Source organism: Bactrocera tryoni, chromosome 4 (genome assembly GCF_016617805.1).
Source record: "Bactrocera tryoni isolate S06 chromosome 4, CSIRO_BtryS06_freeze2, whole genome shotgun sequence".
Classification (NCBI taxonomy): domain Eukaryota; kingdom Metazoa; phylum Arthropoda; class Insecta; order Diptera; family Tephritidae; genus Bactrocera; species Bactrocera tryoni.
In genome coordinates, this window is record NC_052502.1 from 54,364,019 (window position 1) to 54,382,838 (window position 18,820).

The window sequence follows — 18,820 nt, forward strand, 5'->3', positions numbered from 1 at the left end:
AATTTGAAAAAAAACGGGTTCAGTGGAAGCTTAAGTAGCTCTTTTATTTACAATTGTATGCTGATTTCTTTATTCGTTATAAAATTAAACACAGTATTAGTATCGAATCACGATTATTTTTAAACGGAAATTTGAGGCATTTTCAAAAATATTTAACAGCTCAATTTTTGAATTTGTTTTCAAACAAAAATTTCACAGCAGCAACAAATAGTCGCGAGCATGACCATTCCCAGCCATAACCACCAGTGTATGACAGTGGTGAGATGGGCATCGGAGGAGCGCTTTCCCGCCACAAAATTCGAATAATGTAGAGCTGTAAACGCAGAACTACCATGAAGTTCTGGCGTACATGCTACCAACAGCTCATCCACCATATTGGACTTATAATCCAAGCATTTCATGAAACTATTTTTCAATATTAGATCCTGTGAGCAGCCCGTTGCATTTGTGCATATAAAATGTACGAGATCAACTACTTCGAGTTCCTCACAATGAAAAAGTGCGCTGTGCTGGAAAGTTATAAAATAATTGTCCACGCCTTCATCGTTGAATGTGAACACTGCATACTGATCATTGGCTTCAACGAGATCATCTTTATAGGTGACTTTGATATCTTCCGGATAGAGAGCAGAGCATTTTCGTTTCAGTGCAAAATATTGTAGCGATTTGCATTCCTCTGGCAGTTGTGTATTTGGTATTTCGCCGTAATCTTCTCCGTCATCATTGTAGTAATCAGTGTCGTATGCATTTAGATGGTCACCATTGTTAAGTTGTAATCCATATACACATTTTGCAGTAGAATTTATTACAATTAAAAAAATATATGTACGATATAAATATTTCATATTCCGAATTTGTCTTTCGAACATTTATGTTCATCAATAAAAACAAATGTGAACTTGTCAAATTTCTGAACAGTTGTGCATATGTTTATGTGATGAAGAAGAAATTGATGTATTGAAATTAGAAACCCAAAATATTCGGATCACTTACAAGCTCAGGAAGATTGATTGATGTAACAGTTAAATTTGCTGAACAAAATCGATTTCGTAATCATTATGGGTCTGTAGATTAATATTATATAATTTCTAAATCCGTCTAACTGACAAAAGTCACACATCTTTGATTATCTTCAAAACATGCGATCTGAACGCGTCAACCGCATATTCAGGTGTCGAAATACGCTGCCTCATAGTTTATTTTTTACGTACAGTAATAAAACTAAAGTCATTCGATGCCCAGTCAAGACTGTTAAGACTGATGACTGATCAAATAGATGCTTTGAGTGCTCAAAAATGCAACTGCTGCAGTCGATGTTTGAGAGCCCGCATTATCGTAGTGAAGAGTGATCCCTACTCGGTGGTTCTTCGGCCCTTCCTGATATCTTGAAAGGCAACTGGCAAGCATACGGTTATGTACCACTCAGAATTTACTGTAATACTTGTACATTGTTATATTTACATACATACAGTTTTTCCGAAGTGAACAGGAAACCATTTACATGAAGGAGCTTCGTGCACGAATAAGTTTTGTTGGATCTTGCTCATCTTGAAACACCCATACAGTCGACTGCTGTGTACTTTCGGACGCATACGCTTAAATCCACGATTCGTCCCCTGTCACGATGTCATAGACGTGTTTCGAACCAATCCACACGAACCTTTTTTTAAGCGATTGAGAAATTGTATAGTATTCAACGTAAATAATTTTTTTACAGTGAAATGTTCATGGAATATGGAATGTATGCTGGTCCTACCAATGTCTATAGTTATCTCAATCATACGATAGGTTGACATGACGATGTTGCAAGATCAGTTGACACACAGCATCAATAGTCTCAGGAAAAATAACTTATTTTCATTCACGAAACTCGTTTTGTAGTGATCTACGACCCTGATCGGATTTACCATACCATCGACAAACACTTAGTTAATCCACGTCGAAATTTTTCACGATTTAATTCTATTTTTTGGCCGAGATGTATATTATATGTTACTGAATATGAATGATGAATATTTTAAGTTACTGTAAGCAATACAAATAGGGCACATATACCAAAATTCATACTCAGAGTAAGTATAACATTACGATTAAGTAGTGAGCTGCCATATTGCAACACTAGGTAAACTATTGTTAGGTAAGGTTATGTTATTTAATCTCTGTTGACTCTCATAAACTAAGAAAATAAAGAAAATTATCGAGTCCAAGTGTCAAGTAAGCCCCGTTTCGTTTATCCAGGAGCAAAACATTATAACATAATATTGAATTAAAATTTAAGGATCACCTGGCGTATACTTCGGGTAAAGCAAACAAAGAATATAATGCTTTATTAAGAATGATGACCAATAGGAGCTGCCTGCGTTCCAGCAGGTGAGCTTTAATAGCAAAAGCAATGAGTTCAGTAAAACTGTGTGCAGCACCAATATGGATACAGACACTAGATATAAAAGCATATGCAAAGCAAATAAACGCTATGCATAAGCTCACTGCTATCCGAGTAACAAGTGCTTTCCGAACGATATCAAGCGCTGCCGAAGTTCTAGCTAGCCGCCCATTGACATCCAGTGAGACGAACTCGCGCGATTGGACCAGCTATCAGAGCCATCTGTAAGTATAAAATAAGAGGAAAAAACCAAAAGCATCACAATGTGGCAGCAACGATGGCAAGCCTCAACCAAAAGACGGTGGATCCATAGACTAATCCCGGACATCCACTTGTGGATAGATAGACAACATGTGACCCTGGACTTCCACCTAACCCAAATACTGAGTGGTCATGGATGCTTTAGAATCTATCTGTTCCGATTCCACCGCGATCTTAGTACGTACTGTCCGACGTGTACAGAGTGCATAGAAGACTCTGAGCACGTATTTCTTCAATGCCCTCGAATTTTTTCCTCAAATATAAGGAAAAAGTTAAAAACTTCACTTGGCGGTAATTTTTCGGTGGAAAATTTGACAGCACTCATGCGTCAATCCACTAATAAACTGAAAGCTGTCAGCAAAGCGTCAGCTTTAATTATGACAAAACTAAGGCATATACAGTATATTAGGCGTCAGTCAGTACGTATGATAGATTGGACTTAAAGTCTTTCTCTCTCTCAATGAAATAATACTGGAAGAGATATGAGTTGAGAGTAGATTAGATTTAGCAGATTAAAAGATCCGCACTCTGCTTCCTCCTGCTATAAAAAGGAGCTAACCTGGCACGAAAAACCGCTTGGTACAATTTATAAGCTGACTGGGTATATAAAAAAGCTTGATTTCTGAAACTGATGATTACTACAGATGATTATTACGCTCAGACGATTAATTCGAACCTGAACCGTCTGAAGGTAGCAATGGTCTAGAGGACATATTTTTTTAATTTGACACGAGATACTCGAATCTTATGAAGTTTATATCGTATGCCTTTTTGCTCTCTCTTTTTCTAGCTTTCCATTAGAAAATTGTCTCAAATTCGAACTAATAGTTTCTTACATTTCTGGCGTTAAACTAGAACCCACCATAGTTCATTGATATCGGTTTGATGATTTCGCAGGTTATATAAGCCAAAATAGTAAAAAGAGATTCACTACACTTAATTTAATAAAATAATATCCCTCTATCTATTATTTACCTCAATAAAATGCCGATTACATTTCGATTGCAGAAATTTAAATATTTATTACGTTTTAATATTCAAAAGTCAATCGTTTTGTCTGGTGTCGGAGCACCGCAAGCCGACGATAACAACCGCAAAACCTGATATTACAATAAAACGTAAACTGAAATTAACAAATGTAACCACATTTATGCAAGCGACAGCAACAACAAACAGGATAAATTCGAGCGCCAATTTTAGCAGGCACCTGGCCAGGCAGCAGCTGTGCGACAGACAAGCGGCTATTATTAGTATGCCTGTAACCACTGGCTATTACCAACGTTATTATCATTATCTTTATTGTCGTCATAATATGTTAAACGAAAATAAAAACAAAAACAAGCTCTAACAGCGCCAACAAACACTGTGCAACACCAACAGCAATGTTTGTAAATATTTTATGAGAAATATTGCTGCTCCTTTAGGGCTGCTGTGACCCCTTTTCCATACACACATACACCGCAAATACTTTGGGTTTAACAGCATACTTTTTCATACATACATATCTACGCAGGTATGTAACTCTTGTATGTATAGGTTCAACTTACCACAACATAATATATACAGTTATATGGACTACTCAGTAGCTGCTAGCTATGTATGTTAATGGCGATGGCTTGTGCGCCTAACAAGCTATCATTATACACTTATGTAAACAGCTACAAACAGACATAGATATATGTATATGCATACTGGTATGTGCTCTTACATACATAAATACATATTTCGAAAATAAACAATATTGATTTTTCATTATATGTACCTAATAATAAATTCAAATTTGTGTCCGCTCATGAGCGCTTAGAGTTTATGTACCTTGCGATATGGCTGAACAGGCACAGTTATATAGTATATACACACACATACATATATGCCACGTGAATACGTGTATGAGTAGTCGACGGTTAACCAACATAAACAAAAACTCGCTCAACCACAAAACAAAAAAAAGCACAAATACTTTCCATAGCTGGATGATGCATTAGGGTGAACATAAAAACAAGTAAAGTTTTCTCTAATGCATTATTTTCTGAGCTAAATGTCCCAGTTATCCCAATGATTTTGTGAAGGTAGTTTAAAGTTCGACTTCTTTGTAACATCCCATGGCTATCACCCACCGGGTTCCAAAAATAATATATCACCTCTCTGAACAAGATGTTATTTAGAGCCTTTATGAATAATATAAGTAGGTATATTAAATTTCGTCTTTATGTAGCTTTAACGGGTTTTAGGGGACAGCAAACGACGCTATATTTTCCCCCGCTCTTTTGACATTTCTCTTCAGTAAGATTTGAGATTTCATCATGGAAAGATATATGATCCAACAACGAGTCGAAATTATTAAAATTTACTACCGAAATTCGGAGTTAGTGGCCTCAACTTTAAGACCAACCAATTTATGGTCATCATTATCGTTCTGTCAAATTAACAATTGAGCGCCTGGTGGAAAACTTTGAATCCACAAGCACAGTACAAAATGTTCCCGTACCAGTGAGACACAAGAAATGTCTCAGTCTCTCACACGTCGATCCCAAGCGTTGGGCATCTTTTTGACGTCGTTGTGGCGAATTTTACAAAAAGATCTTGGCCTTCATCCTTACAAGATCAAATTGCCTCAAGAACTGAAGCCGCTTGACCACCGTAATCGTCGTATGTTAGCAAATTGAGATGAGCAACAGCTTGAAAATGATCCGAATTTTCATCCAAGGATCATTTTCAGCGAAGAGGCGGTTAGGTGTGGTTTATGGGTCGGCGGCGTGATTGGGTCGTATTTCTTCTGTGATGATCAAGACCAGTATGTTTCTGTTAATGGGAATCGCTACTACTCAATGATAACCGAATATTTTTGGCCCGAATTGGATGATATGGACTTGGGCAATATGTAGTTCCAACAGGACGGCGCCACAGACCACACAGCGAATGTCACAATCGATTTATTGAAAACCAAGTTTGTGGAACGTGTTATCTCACGAAATGGTTCAGTCAATTGGCCGCCTCGGTCGACGCTATTAGACTATTTTCTGTGCGAAAAATCTTTTTCCTTAAATATTCCACAACTTTTCAGGCAATCAGAATTTAAATTTCTAGTTTGCGGATTCTTGTAGAACCTAAAACTACCTAAGAATGTATCTCAGTGGGATTTTTTTCAAATTCGTATAACTAAAAGATATAAAAAACTAGTTATACAGTTTTTTTTAAATTAAAGTGAACTATTTTCATTTATCAGAAGACCTAGTATATTGAAATTTATTTTAATTAAGGTACAAAATATCGTTTATAATCTAAATGTGTCAAACAAGTTCTTATAATCATTTTCTGCTTAATGTTTCGTCTTGATAAAATCCATTTCTCCCCAGGAATAAGGAGTCCATTTCAACTCACAATTCAAAAGTTAAGTTTTTGGCTTACCTTAAAAACTCGGCCACACCCTAACAATTGTAGTATTTTAAAAAATTAAAAGTAAATTTACCTTTCACATACAATTAACACCCTAATGCATATATAAATAATTCTGAAGTACACATTTAAATATCATCGCACACCTGCTCACCGCAAAAATGTGTAATCGTTATTTAAAGGTGTACAAGTATTTGTAGAAGTATGAAGTACATACATCAATCAAGTGAGAAATATTTACTTGATGCTAGTTTAAAATTTTTGAGGATTTTTAAAGTCTTATTAAAAATTATTAAGTCTTAAAGTTTCGTGTTTTTATGTATATGCATTCAAGGAACAGATTTACAGGATTCTTAATACTACAACTCAAAGCAAATGTTCAGAACCTAATAGAGCACGACCTAAAACAAAAGGTGAAGAAACAATTTTATTGAAAAATCATAGGCTGATAGCTTACTTCCTCGTATCAACTTTATAATGATTTACCATTAGAATATATGAAAAATTAGATCAGAAATCGAAGGCTCTTATAAAAATAATAATTATTTACGTTACCAAAACCTTCGAATTCGGAATCCCAAAACTATATTTTTCGGGATCAATTTTTTTCTGAGTACTTTCCTATTCATAAAATTTGAAATTTTTACAATATAGGGGAACACTAAAAATCAATATTTCATAAGAATCAACATAATTTCTCATTAAATCCACTTTGAATGGACCGCAGTTTCTACCATGTTCAGAGTAATAACTTCAAGCTCGTTATGGATATACTCCCTCGGTATAATTAAATTGGATTAAAAATTCACAAGGCAGATATCTGTGAAATCCCAATTGCAGGTTTATCCATTTTCCTACGTTCAATAAGACGTCCGAGATACTCAACACAGGAACATTGTCCCGAACTGATTCTTTAAATGTTTGTGTATCAAACCATCTTCGTTTTGGTTTGTTATTCTGCTATTGACTCTGATAGTATCTCATTAGAGCTTTGAATGCTAGAGCTGGGCCTGGCATTTTAGGTCACTTAACGATATTGATGTCGTCATGCAGTGATACTCAAAAGCGCATAAAGAGTGGGGATTTCACGTTAAGCATATTAAGACCAAACTTATAGAATGTTATCATTGCCTACCTAATATATTAGGACGGCTATGTTAATAGAGTTATATAATGGAAACCTCAATTGCAAAATAAGTGAAGATGAAGCCATTACATGCCCTTAAATTGTGACGGTCACAAAAAATACAATGAATAAGGATTGTCCTGTTCCAAATCCTAGGTTAAGTTGGGTTAGGTTTGATCACTGATACAGAGATTAGTCTACTTGGACGACTATATACAGTGTTTTGTGAACAAAAACTGTTATAAAAATAAAACTTCTGTAATTCGAACTCATAAGTCAGGAAAGCGCCTTGTGGCCAAATAAAATTTGCTCAGGCGTTCAATTTCTATTCCCACGAGTTCGGTGGAATATCTGAAAGTGTGAGCTCCCAAATATTTGAGTCTTAATCTCGCAAATACGAGACAATCAGAAGGAAGTTTTGAGGTATTTCCACCTCACCTTCCTTAATACAACTTCAGCAGCTGGTTTCTCAAGATTATCAATTTTCTTGCATAGATATCGATAGAGCAATGGCAGCCTGGCAGCCATACTAGTCTTATCACAAAGTGATTTGATGCTATTGATAACAAGGTAAGACATTCCTTAACGAGCCCTGTACGCGCAGTTGCATAAAAAAATCTTCTATCAATTATTTTAAAATTTTAAAGGTACCTATGTATATTTATATTTATTTTAAGAACACAGAGAAATTGTTGGAGTGGAGAATTAAATGCCTTTGAGTTACACGCGATTTACGATGGCGCTAAAAAAGGGCCTCCACGTTTGCAGGGGTTGCGACTTTCTTTGTGAATGCAGCCTATAAAATTAATTCTACACTGGAATATTATGTCTGTATATTGATCTACGATCGGCAAAAAATTAAAAATTGACGAAATGGCGACATTTACAAAAAAGTTAAGTTTCACCCTAAATTTTGGTGGACAAAATTTTCTTTTTCATCAGATAAAACCTTTGGTAGGTCGATATAAGGTGACCAATATACAGAATATGCTTCTAAACAATCACTTAAACCATTTTGTGAAATGTAGTGTTGATAAAAATGCGTTTTAAGACAAACTGGCAGCAATGATTGAACTGAGTGGCTATACTTTAGAAGGCTGTAACTCAAAAATTTCTTTTGATATCGATTTAAAATTTATTATATATTTTTTGAAGGTATCGAAATATGAAAAGAAAACTTTTTTTTTAATTTAACACTAATATGGGGTTACATAGGTTTCCTTCGGTAAAAACAGTCAACAACAGTTTTTCATATATATTTCAATTAAATATTTTATTTTATTTATCCACTATTAACAAAGAAATTCTAAAATTTAAAAAAAAAAAAATATTTTAAACTCGGCCATGTAATCGAAAAAAAATCCTTAGTCCAAGTTTTTATGAATTGTATCTCAAAGTCCTGTGTAAAATTTCTTGAAGATCGGTTGAGTAATTCTCAAGAAATCTTCCCAACCGATTTAAAAAACACAGTTTCAAGAAAAACGCATTTAAAGACGGCACACTAAGCCGAGGTAGCCTAGAGCGCACAAGTTCTCAAGGCTGTATTTTAATAAGGCAATAAAAAAAATCGATTTTTGAAAAACGTAAACCCATGTAACCCCTCAATAAATTTTCAACCGCAAAAATCCATAAATAAGATTACAAATATCCCGACTTTAACGCCAGCTATCAATTTAATTTTATTTAGCAATTGATACTCTCTCCCTGGCAATATTTCAAACGAAATCGCTACTAGTTTGTGCAATTTAATATTTACGACCACACAAAGAATTTCCATATGATCTACGCCAACATACCCCTGCATATTCACTAGGACACGAGTGTGATAAATATCAGTTTTCAGTTCTATGCACTCTTTAACCGAAAATAATTGCGAATGCTTTCAATACTCTCTGATTTCCCAATATAAACACATGAATATGACAATACACACGCTCTTGTATCACCCACAACACACTCTACATACCTGCTGTTCCTGCTCAGATGCTCCACGATACAACCAATATTGATGTCTACACATACAAAAGCATGGATGTATGGATGTGCGTGTATTTGTTGAAAGAATCTTTGCGTGATTTTGTCTATTTTGTTTTTGCTTTTATAGAGTATTTTTGTTTTTATTATTGCTGTTGTTGTTTCTGAGCTATTACACATATAATTTTGTTTTTGTTCTACTTGCTTTTGCCACTTTGGAAACGTTTTTTTATATCATAAAAGCTATTTTTATGAGCGTTTGATTAATGTTATTGCCGTGTACCAAATGCGACTTTGAGTTTTCGCGGCTGAATAAAGTGAAATAAAAGTAGGGATTGTTATAAATGATGCGGATCATGAGGGACGCCCTGCCATTTAGTAAGGGCGGTGCCGTAAAAATATGAAATATGCGGTGTCAGCACTTCAAAGCGGTTAAACGCGTATACAACAATACAAAAAGTATATTCGTGGGCAATTTGGTTTATACGAACGGAAATTACTTATGATGAGAAATAAGAAAAACAAAAGTAATGAAATCTCTAAATGGAGTCTTAAAACACCTTTTAGTGGAATGAACATTGAACTTATTGCATTATTAAACTCTCAGAAAGGGTTAATAATAAATAAAGTGGTATTTAGGACTCTTGTATACTGAAAAATAATGCACAAGCAGGTTTTCCTGGCAATCTCTAATTACTTTCAACCTAAAGGCCGACGAAGAGGACAACCAAAACTTATGCTGTATCTACTGCATGGTGCTATTTACCATTATTATCTTGGATAATTTGGATATTTGGAAAGGTATTAATCAAGGGTTCCTACCGGCATAAATAAGGATTTACCAAAGAACCATGACAATAAATATTATAATTATAAGGTTGTCAGCAAAGTAATGTTGACCCAAAATTATAAATTAAATAAAACAATAATAAAGCTAAAAACTCACTCCAGTTCCTTATACTTTTCTCATTTTTATGATTCAGCTTATCAAAACCTAGTGAATGTGAGGCAGTCTCACTCAGATTACGTACATTTATTTCGACTAAATCCACACGTGTCAACAAGCACCAGCATTGCTTAATCAATTTGAATAATTATTCAAAAAATACGAAGTTAAAGACAGAAATAGGGGACCAAATATAATCTCTCTGATATAAGCAATATCGCTTTTTGCCGCCAATTGGAGATTGCAAGTGCACCTTGGCCCTTCTCCACTTGATCTCTCCAACGGAGTGGATTTCTTCCTCTTTCTGTGGGTCTCCAGGCGGCTACCGCGTCGAATACTCTCAAAGCTGGAGTTTTAACTCCATGAACTATGTTATGTCAATGTTATCGTATAACTAACAGCTAATCGTTCTACAGACGGTATTCCGCAGAATCTCTCTCCCGAAAATTCGTAACGAGATTTATAAGATACTACGTCTTTTAGTAGGTAAGTTAGTTTGATTAGAATGCAGATTCCGCAACATGGTGGCGAATGCCCGTGGCACTGCTAAATACAGACTTCTATGAAGCCAGATAAAAACTCTTGTATTTGAAAAATAATGCGACAAAGAGCCTTACGCCTACCATATACCTTCTTCTAGCATGTCTAAAAGTCTCTTTCTTTTGCAATTAGCTTATGCAACTGGCTGTAAAAAATACACTCTTAAATGCTTGAATCCTGATCCAGTCCAGTTATATAACTATTGAAAGGTGAACTTTGCTCAGGGCGAAAAGTTTTCTAGAATTCTTCCGATTTACTCTGGGCCAGAAAGACCCTGCGATTATTGGTAAATAGTATGTGAACAGGGCTTTGCGGAGCTCGTCTGAGACCTAACCCTCCAGTAATAAACCGCAAGCAGCCACTAGAGCTCTTATCCGTTCCCATTTTTCACGTAGTCAGACTGAAATACGTGATCGAACAAGCTAATAAGCCTTCAACTCGGCTATGGCCAGGCACTCAAACCGGTCTAATTATGGTGTAACTCGATGCCAGAGAAAAATAATATAAATCTGACATCACAAAATTTCATTTTCTTTTTACACCGTTCTTATGTATATCATATTTAATAAACTCAGTCGTCATCTTATATTGAAACTGCGTCTTAAGTTAGAGTTAGGTTAATCTGGTAGGCCAATAAGCCATGCATAGACCAGTTTGGTCCTTTGCGATACCAAATGGAGTTCACTTGCTAAGTTCAAGAGAAGTAGTCATCGTTTAAGATGCCTGCGCTTGACGCGAATTTTAACATACTCTGCGGCGTCACTATCGATACCTCCTCTAATCTATCATACTGCGGAAACCCCAGATGCTTACAGCGTGCCAATGCGGGACAAGTACACAAGATATGTTCCATTGTTTCCCTGGTGCCCTGCTCTAGGTATTTCCTGCAGTCTTCTCGATCTGTCAACCCCATCTTGCGGGCGTGTGTCGCCATCAGACAGTGACCAGTTAGTTCTTATTCCTACAGTCTCTTCTATTGACTGCCAATGGGAATTTTGTGTACTACCGATCTACCGTTTTGGACATTACTTTTGCAGTTTTGCACTCTGGTACCTCGTTCCGACAACATCCCGTCACTAGTCTCGAACGTGCGATCAGCGAGCTCAAGACTAGTTTCGCCGTAATATTATCCGGAGTAGTGGCCCTACTGCTTACCTACATATTTCAACGAACTTCTACACATATACATATGTACATAAATTCTGAAAAAGTTTTGTTATGCAACACAAAAGACTGAAAACAACTACATAAATACATTTTTGTACAAATTTGATCGCACTTTAATGAGACGTAGAGCTTTATTTATTGTGTTTATGTATGAAACAAATTCATATGAACAATTTCAATTCCAAACATGCATATTTGTATGTATATGTGTAAAACGAAATGAAATGAAATTGCGCAAGATGCTCAACTTTTTAACAGCTTTCCATGCACTCGTAAATTTAGTAAATACTCGTACATGTTTACTAACACCAACACATATCTCCACATCTCCATGTGCTGTTTATTCATTTTATAGCTGTTGTTCTCAATTATTTCCTGCTTTTCCATGAGATTTAACGCGTTCCTACGTTATGGCTTGAAGTAGTACTATAAACTAGATTTTCAAATTTGGAGTAAGATAATTTAATTCGAAAATAAAGGAATTAATCTTAAATTAAGTTACCGTCCTTTCATTGTTATAAAGCACCGAAATGATTGTATTATCTGTAGATGCAAGTAAATAGAGTCATTCATCTGCTTTTGAGGCAGGCATATTACTCAATAAAATATCTTATTTCCACTTCTAAATGATGTGGTGATACTAAAATACATCTTGCTGAAACTCAAAAATGGTGGAAAAAATAGAAAGAAGTTCGTTAGTTAGTAGGATGAGACCTCTTTGTCAAACAAACACAAAAAATTTCGAGTAGGAGCTCATTAATGCATGAAAAGGTAGAACAATGTGAGACCCTAAAACTCACATAATTGAATAAAAAGCAGAACTTATTGCTTTGGAAATGTACTTCAATTAAGGAAATGTACTTCAATTAATGCTTTACAAGAGTGTTTCTCTGGAAAGAACAAGAAAACACTGCTAGTTTTAAAATATTCGAGGTATAGAAGACATTTTATAAGGAATTAATGGTTATTATAGCCGGTATTTTAAGAGGTTGCGAAGAATTGCTGAACATCAAGTAAGGTAGAAAAGTTCAAAAAGTCCAGAAATTCAAAGCTTAGACTGCAATTCTACCAAACAACCAAAAGAAATAGGTTTATGAAAAGAAGAGAAACAGCATTATAGAAGTACTTAAAAAAAATATTCGAGTTTAGGTCAAAAAAGGATAGGGATTAGTTTATTACAAAATATACAGTTTAAATGCTTGAGCTTATATTATAAAACACGTGCAGTTTTGTTTGGATGCCTACACACATACCTTCCCCTATACTCCAAAATGACCTGCTGAAGGGATATACTTGATTGTACAATAATCTGCCCTTAAATACATACTTACAAATATGTATATATAAGTATGTACATATTTCGCAGCATATGTTCAAATTCACATCGACATCCACATAACCGCCATATGTCTGTGAGCCAAAGTTTCCGACTCACATTTGTATTTTATTGCTTTTATGGCAAAAGTTAGTGAAAGCCAAAGAATTTGCTGCAAAACTTTACTTCTCACATGTATAGACATATGTATGGATATGTATTGGTATATGCTCATTTCTTCTCATATACATATATATATATATTTCTCATATTTATATATATATGTACAAATGAGTATATACACATGTTTTTCCAGCTAAAAATTTAGATTTGCTTTAATCTCCTCTGATTGTTTTCAGTGGCGCCTCCTCAAGCCAGCTGGAAAAACGTAAGGCCGAAAGATGTGAAGAGTGCTTTTGACAAATAAATTAAAATAATAAAATGAAATTAAACTGATTATATAGAATTATTAGCGAAGTTACTTAACATAATATTGTGTGCAGTATTGTAGCTCAATGCAGCTTTTACGGTGTTTGGTAAGAAAATTTCTTATTTGACCTAGTTTTCAGATCGAGATCATTTCAAAACATTTCCACTTCGTTTTAGAAGAGAGAGTTTCAAAAATGTGTTCCGTTAACACCGTTACATTATTTTTCATTTTGAAATTAAAAAATCTTAATTACTATCTAATTCTATTTCTCCAAATATTGTAAATGAATATGATGGTCCTTGAGTTTTTATTGCTCACTTTTAGATTTGGCAATTTAGAAGTTATTGTCTGTAAAACCAAGAGAAAAATACTAGTTTTGCAATAGGAACGCTACAAAAGTAGAAAAATAGGGACAGCCAACGACGCCATATTTTTTCCCCGCTCCTTTGACATTTTTCTTTAGTAATGTTGGTCATTTTATCATGGAAAGATATACGATGAAACAACGAGTCGAAATTAATAAAATTTACTACCGAAATTCGGAGTCAATGGTCTGAACTTTAAGAGCGCTACGTCCCATTTATGGTCGTCATAATCATCCTATCAGATCAACAATTGAGCGCCTAGTGAAATAATTTGAATCCACAGGCACAGTACAAAATGTTCCCGTGCCAGGGAGACTAAGAAGTGCCTGTAGTGCTAGCGCTTCAATTGAGGAAGAACCAAATCCGTTGTGGCGAATTTTGCGAAAAGATCTTGGCCTACATCCGTACAAGATCAAATTTACGCAAGAACTGAAGCCGCTTGACCACCAGAATAGTCGTATGTTCATGAATTGGGCTGAGCAACAACTTGAAAATCATCCAGATTTTCATCAAAAAATCAACAGCGATGAGGCTCATTTCTGGCTGAACGGCTTCATTAATAAGCAAAATATGTGTTATTGGTCGTGCAGCAATCCACACGCACTCCATGAGTCACCATTGCATCCCAAAAAAATTACGGATTGGTGCGGTTTATGGGCCGGCGGCGTCAATGGTGATGATCAAGACCGGCACGTTACTGTGAATGGGAATCGCTACCGCTTATTGATAACTAAATGATATTGGCCCGAATTGGATGATATGGACTTAGACAGTATTGGGTTCCAACAGGACGGCCCCACAGGGCACACAGCGAATGTCATAAACGATTTATTGAAAACCAAGTTCGGCGAACGTGTTATCTCACGATATGGCCCAGTCTAGGTAGTGCGATTTGACGCCATTAGACTATTTCCTGTGAGGCTACGTTAGTCTATGGTCAATAAGCCAGCGACGACTGATGAACTTCGTACGAATATCGAACTTGAATTGGCAGCAGTATCGGCCGATTTATGCCTGAAAACCGTCGAAAATTGGATTCAGCGTCTGGACTTCTGCAAGCCTGCCCGTGATAGCCATGCAAAAGAAATCAAGTTCTATACATAATGGCATTTACTTTCACAGCAGTTTATTGATATTGTTTGCTTAGTTCTTTATAAGAAAGGATCCTATCGACACCCTTTCAAAGTTGCTCTACCATGTTTCGCTTATTCAGACAACTCTATAGTAGTATATTTCGTTGGTGGAGAGTGCATGTTTATCAAAGTAGTATAGTATTAATAATAGATCATCAATTTCCACTATACAATTTTATTGTGTTTCCACTCAATGTATTGCTGCAATGTTATTTCCACCAAATATGCATAAGTGCTTCCAAAGAAGATAGTTCAAAATCACTCAAATCTTACTTAATTTGCAAAGCTCTCTCAGTCTCAACAAAAATCTTGTGAGCATTGACGAAGATTAAAAAGTGCAAGACGAGGCGATTATCTCAACTTTGCTACTAAAACGAGGGCTTAAATTGGGGACATCAATTACCGAACGTCTTAAGACTTTGCAAGCGCTGCAATTATTTACTCATTGTTTGCAACCTTTGTTGTCACTAATTAAGTGCCCATGACCAGGTATATATTGAGGCATTTAATAACGTATATATGTACATGTATTTGTGAGCACTTACGTACGCATAAGTGAGTTTAGATGAGTACGATTTACTATGCATGTCTACTTAATAAATCAGCCTTTGACTTGAATTCATTTCAATTAATTTAACTGACAGTGACAGGTGTTAAGCAGCAGAGAAGCCGGTGCGGAAGCAACAGCTGAGCTACACGCACGCGTGCTGTTTCAATCAAATTTGTTCAACACACTTGATTTCTAGAGCTGAGGTATATTGCATATTAAGAGAATTCTAATAAAAGCTTATTTCCATGAAAACGATTAATTAAAGATTTTCTGCTTAGATTTATGCTAAAAGCGAGTGCTTAAAATTACATTAACTTACTTAATAAAAACTTAATTAACCAAGTCAGGGCTTATGTGATATAATGTGAAATTAATTTTTTTTATTATTTTTGTATATTTTGAAAGTGTGAAAAAATTGCCCTCCCAAAACTTAAGTTTGTATATCATTATATCATTATTACTTGAGACCCTCGGTAGTCACAACCATCACTGAGCCTCGCTGTTCAACAAACTTTTTTCTGACTAAAGAAAAGTAATACCCTTCTATAGATTATTTATCCAACCAATAGTAACGCTTTTCTAATTTAATATTTTTTAGCTTCTTAAAGAACTAATATTGCCAACACAATCAAATTTAATATCGAGACCGTTATATTCGTTATGATAATGACGTCTTTAAAATTTTATGAACTCACATTAAAAAGAATAACGTAAAAGCACGACGCATTGAAATTTATTAAAACTAAACTGTATTTCAGCAGGTCGAAGTCGAGGTTCATAATACACAATATATACACAAATTTCAAAGGAAGCTGTGTCAGTTCACTGCGAACCCTAATCAAGTTAGCATTGTTCATCAGTGAATACATTCGTCATCGTCTCGCCAAAAATCCCCAAAAAATATAATCACATACATTAAATTACAATATATACAAACGTGTATAGATTTTTTTCGGACTGAATTGTGGTTTGTGGGCTTTTCGGCGTTTCTTTTATTCATGTTGCGGTTGCACGCAGTCATTGGAACTTTTTACGCCTGAAGGCGGCACAGCCGAAAAAATAAAATTAATGAATAATTTAAGGAGTTGAAATGAATGAGTAGCCATTTCCGGGTACAACAAGTGTGCTGCGCAAACATAACAACAAATATATAGTATTAAACTGTTGCTAAACTCACTCACTTACATTGAGCAGTGAAGTGGATGGTTAAGGATATAATTGAGCATATTTGCTAAGAGTGAGTGGATAAGTTTCATTATTTGATTCCCAAAGCGCAGCAACAACAAACAACTTGGTGGGCAATGACATAATGTATAATTACATATAAATATATATATATATATATATTTCTATCTAAGTGAAGATATGCTATAAATATATTATTATAAATAGACATGTATGTATAATAAATGTGATGAGAAACGATTTTGAACACAAAATTAAGAAAATAGATAAGGTGAGTCACTATTGAATCCATGATTTAAAATTATCCTTTATATCTATGTATATCTATCTGTTTACTTAGCGTTTTTCACTTTTCAAAGCTATTAAATACATCGTCACCTAAAATGCAAAACAACGTATCATCAAAAAAAGCGAAATTGAGTTTTTTTTGCTTCCAATTTACTACATCACATTACATATATATAGCATAAAATTCTCAGCTTCCGATGTCCGATATAACCAATATATTGGTTAGTCGAAAAAGTCTTTTCGTATTTTGTCAATAGTCGCATTCGTATACCTCCAGTGCTACCAATCACATTGTGTCATACCATATAGTGTTAGAAAGGTGAGATTTTAAGCTTCATTTAGTCCAAAAACTAAATTCGGAAAGTTGAAAAAAAGTTACAGCTGTTCAAAAATAAGTGAAAATAATGAAGAAACTCGCTATATTTCGAATTTTTTGTATAAAGAAGGAAGGAATGTCACGCAAACCACCAATGAAATTTATGAATTTTACGGAGACGATGCTGTATTAGTTCATGTAGCACAACAATGGTTTGCTCGCTTCCGTTCTGGAAATTTCGAAATTTCGATTTACACTGAAGGAACTGATGAACATTATCTTTAGCGGGAAAATGGCAAAAATTGATTCACAAAATTTGTCCATATTTGTTTATTTATTAATATAAACATAAAAAAAATAAGTTGAAGTTTGATTAGAAATGCGAAAAGACTTTTTCGACTACTCAAAAATAAAAAATCATGATTTTTCTGATTTAAATAAATTAACTCTGAAGAAGATTTTTTTAGGAAATTTGATGCTCTACAAGAATCCACCATATAAAAAGCTTTATTCTAAAAGGTTCAAAAATTATGATATTTTTTATGAAAACCGATTTTTTATGTGTTACTTTTATGTGACGATTCCACGTACAAATTAAGTAAAAAACTTTGCCTTGCATGGATATTATCTTCTCTGTATATATGTAGGTTTACTTTAACCCATAAATTTGATAAATTAGTCCTTGGCTCACCCTAATATATATATATATGTATGTATATGCACAAATACGAAGAACCTTCAAGAAATCTTAATGAACTATGCTCATAAGGACATATGTATGTACATACAAGCATACAAATATATATATATATATATGTAAGTATATCCGTTGAAACTAAAATATGAAAAAAACCTCGAAATATTTCACGCGCTGCTGCCTTCCAATTACACGCCTTTGTTCATGAACCAAATGAAGAAAGTTCCGCTTGCACAAGTGCGTGCTAATTTGTTGTAAAAAAACACACACGAGGGGCTTAATCAAATTCAGCTAAAGCGTTGAGTTGATTAATGCCTAAGAGATATGTGTAAAAGACACTTAAAGCGTATGAAAATATAATCAAAGAATACGAAGACATAATTAAAGAATATGAAAATATTATTTAAGTGACTAAAATTGTATAAATACTCAAACTGTCAAATACAGCCCCGACCATATGAACGGCATTCTTTTGAAAGCAAAAATAAACTTAAATATTTAATAAAAAAATTAAAACAACTGACTTTTTATAGATTTTTATATATAAACACGTGCCAATAATGGCGTACGAATATTAATAGCAATCACTTAAACATTTGAAAGCCGTGCAACAACAACGACAGCGGATGTGCTGGAAATTTGCACAGTGCAACTGCCACGCACACTTTACCACCCAGCGGCATTGCGGCGATAATGACAGTTGCAACAATGCCAAAAAACATGCATACATATTAGAGTGGATGTCATA

General features: G+C 34.8%; 1 protein-coding gene across 6 annotated transcripts in view; it reads right to left on the minus strand.

The window, feature by feature from the left end:
- The window catches only part of LOC120775659, a 137,403-nt gene that overhangs the window by 112,295 nt on the left and 6,288 nt on the right, over positions 1-18,820 (minus strand). For 4 of the 6 annotated variants that reach the window (XM_040105921.1, XM_040105920.1, XM_040105923.1 and 1 more), the window contains exon 2: positions 9,133-9,448. The exons of the other annotated variants lie outside the window; for them this stretch is intronic. The gene's annotated coding sequence lies outside the window, so the exon portion shown is untranslated. The remainder of the gene's footprint in view (positions 1-9,132; positions 9,449-18,820) is intronic. 6 annotated transcript variants of the gene reach the window in all.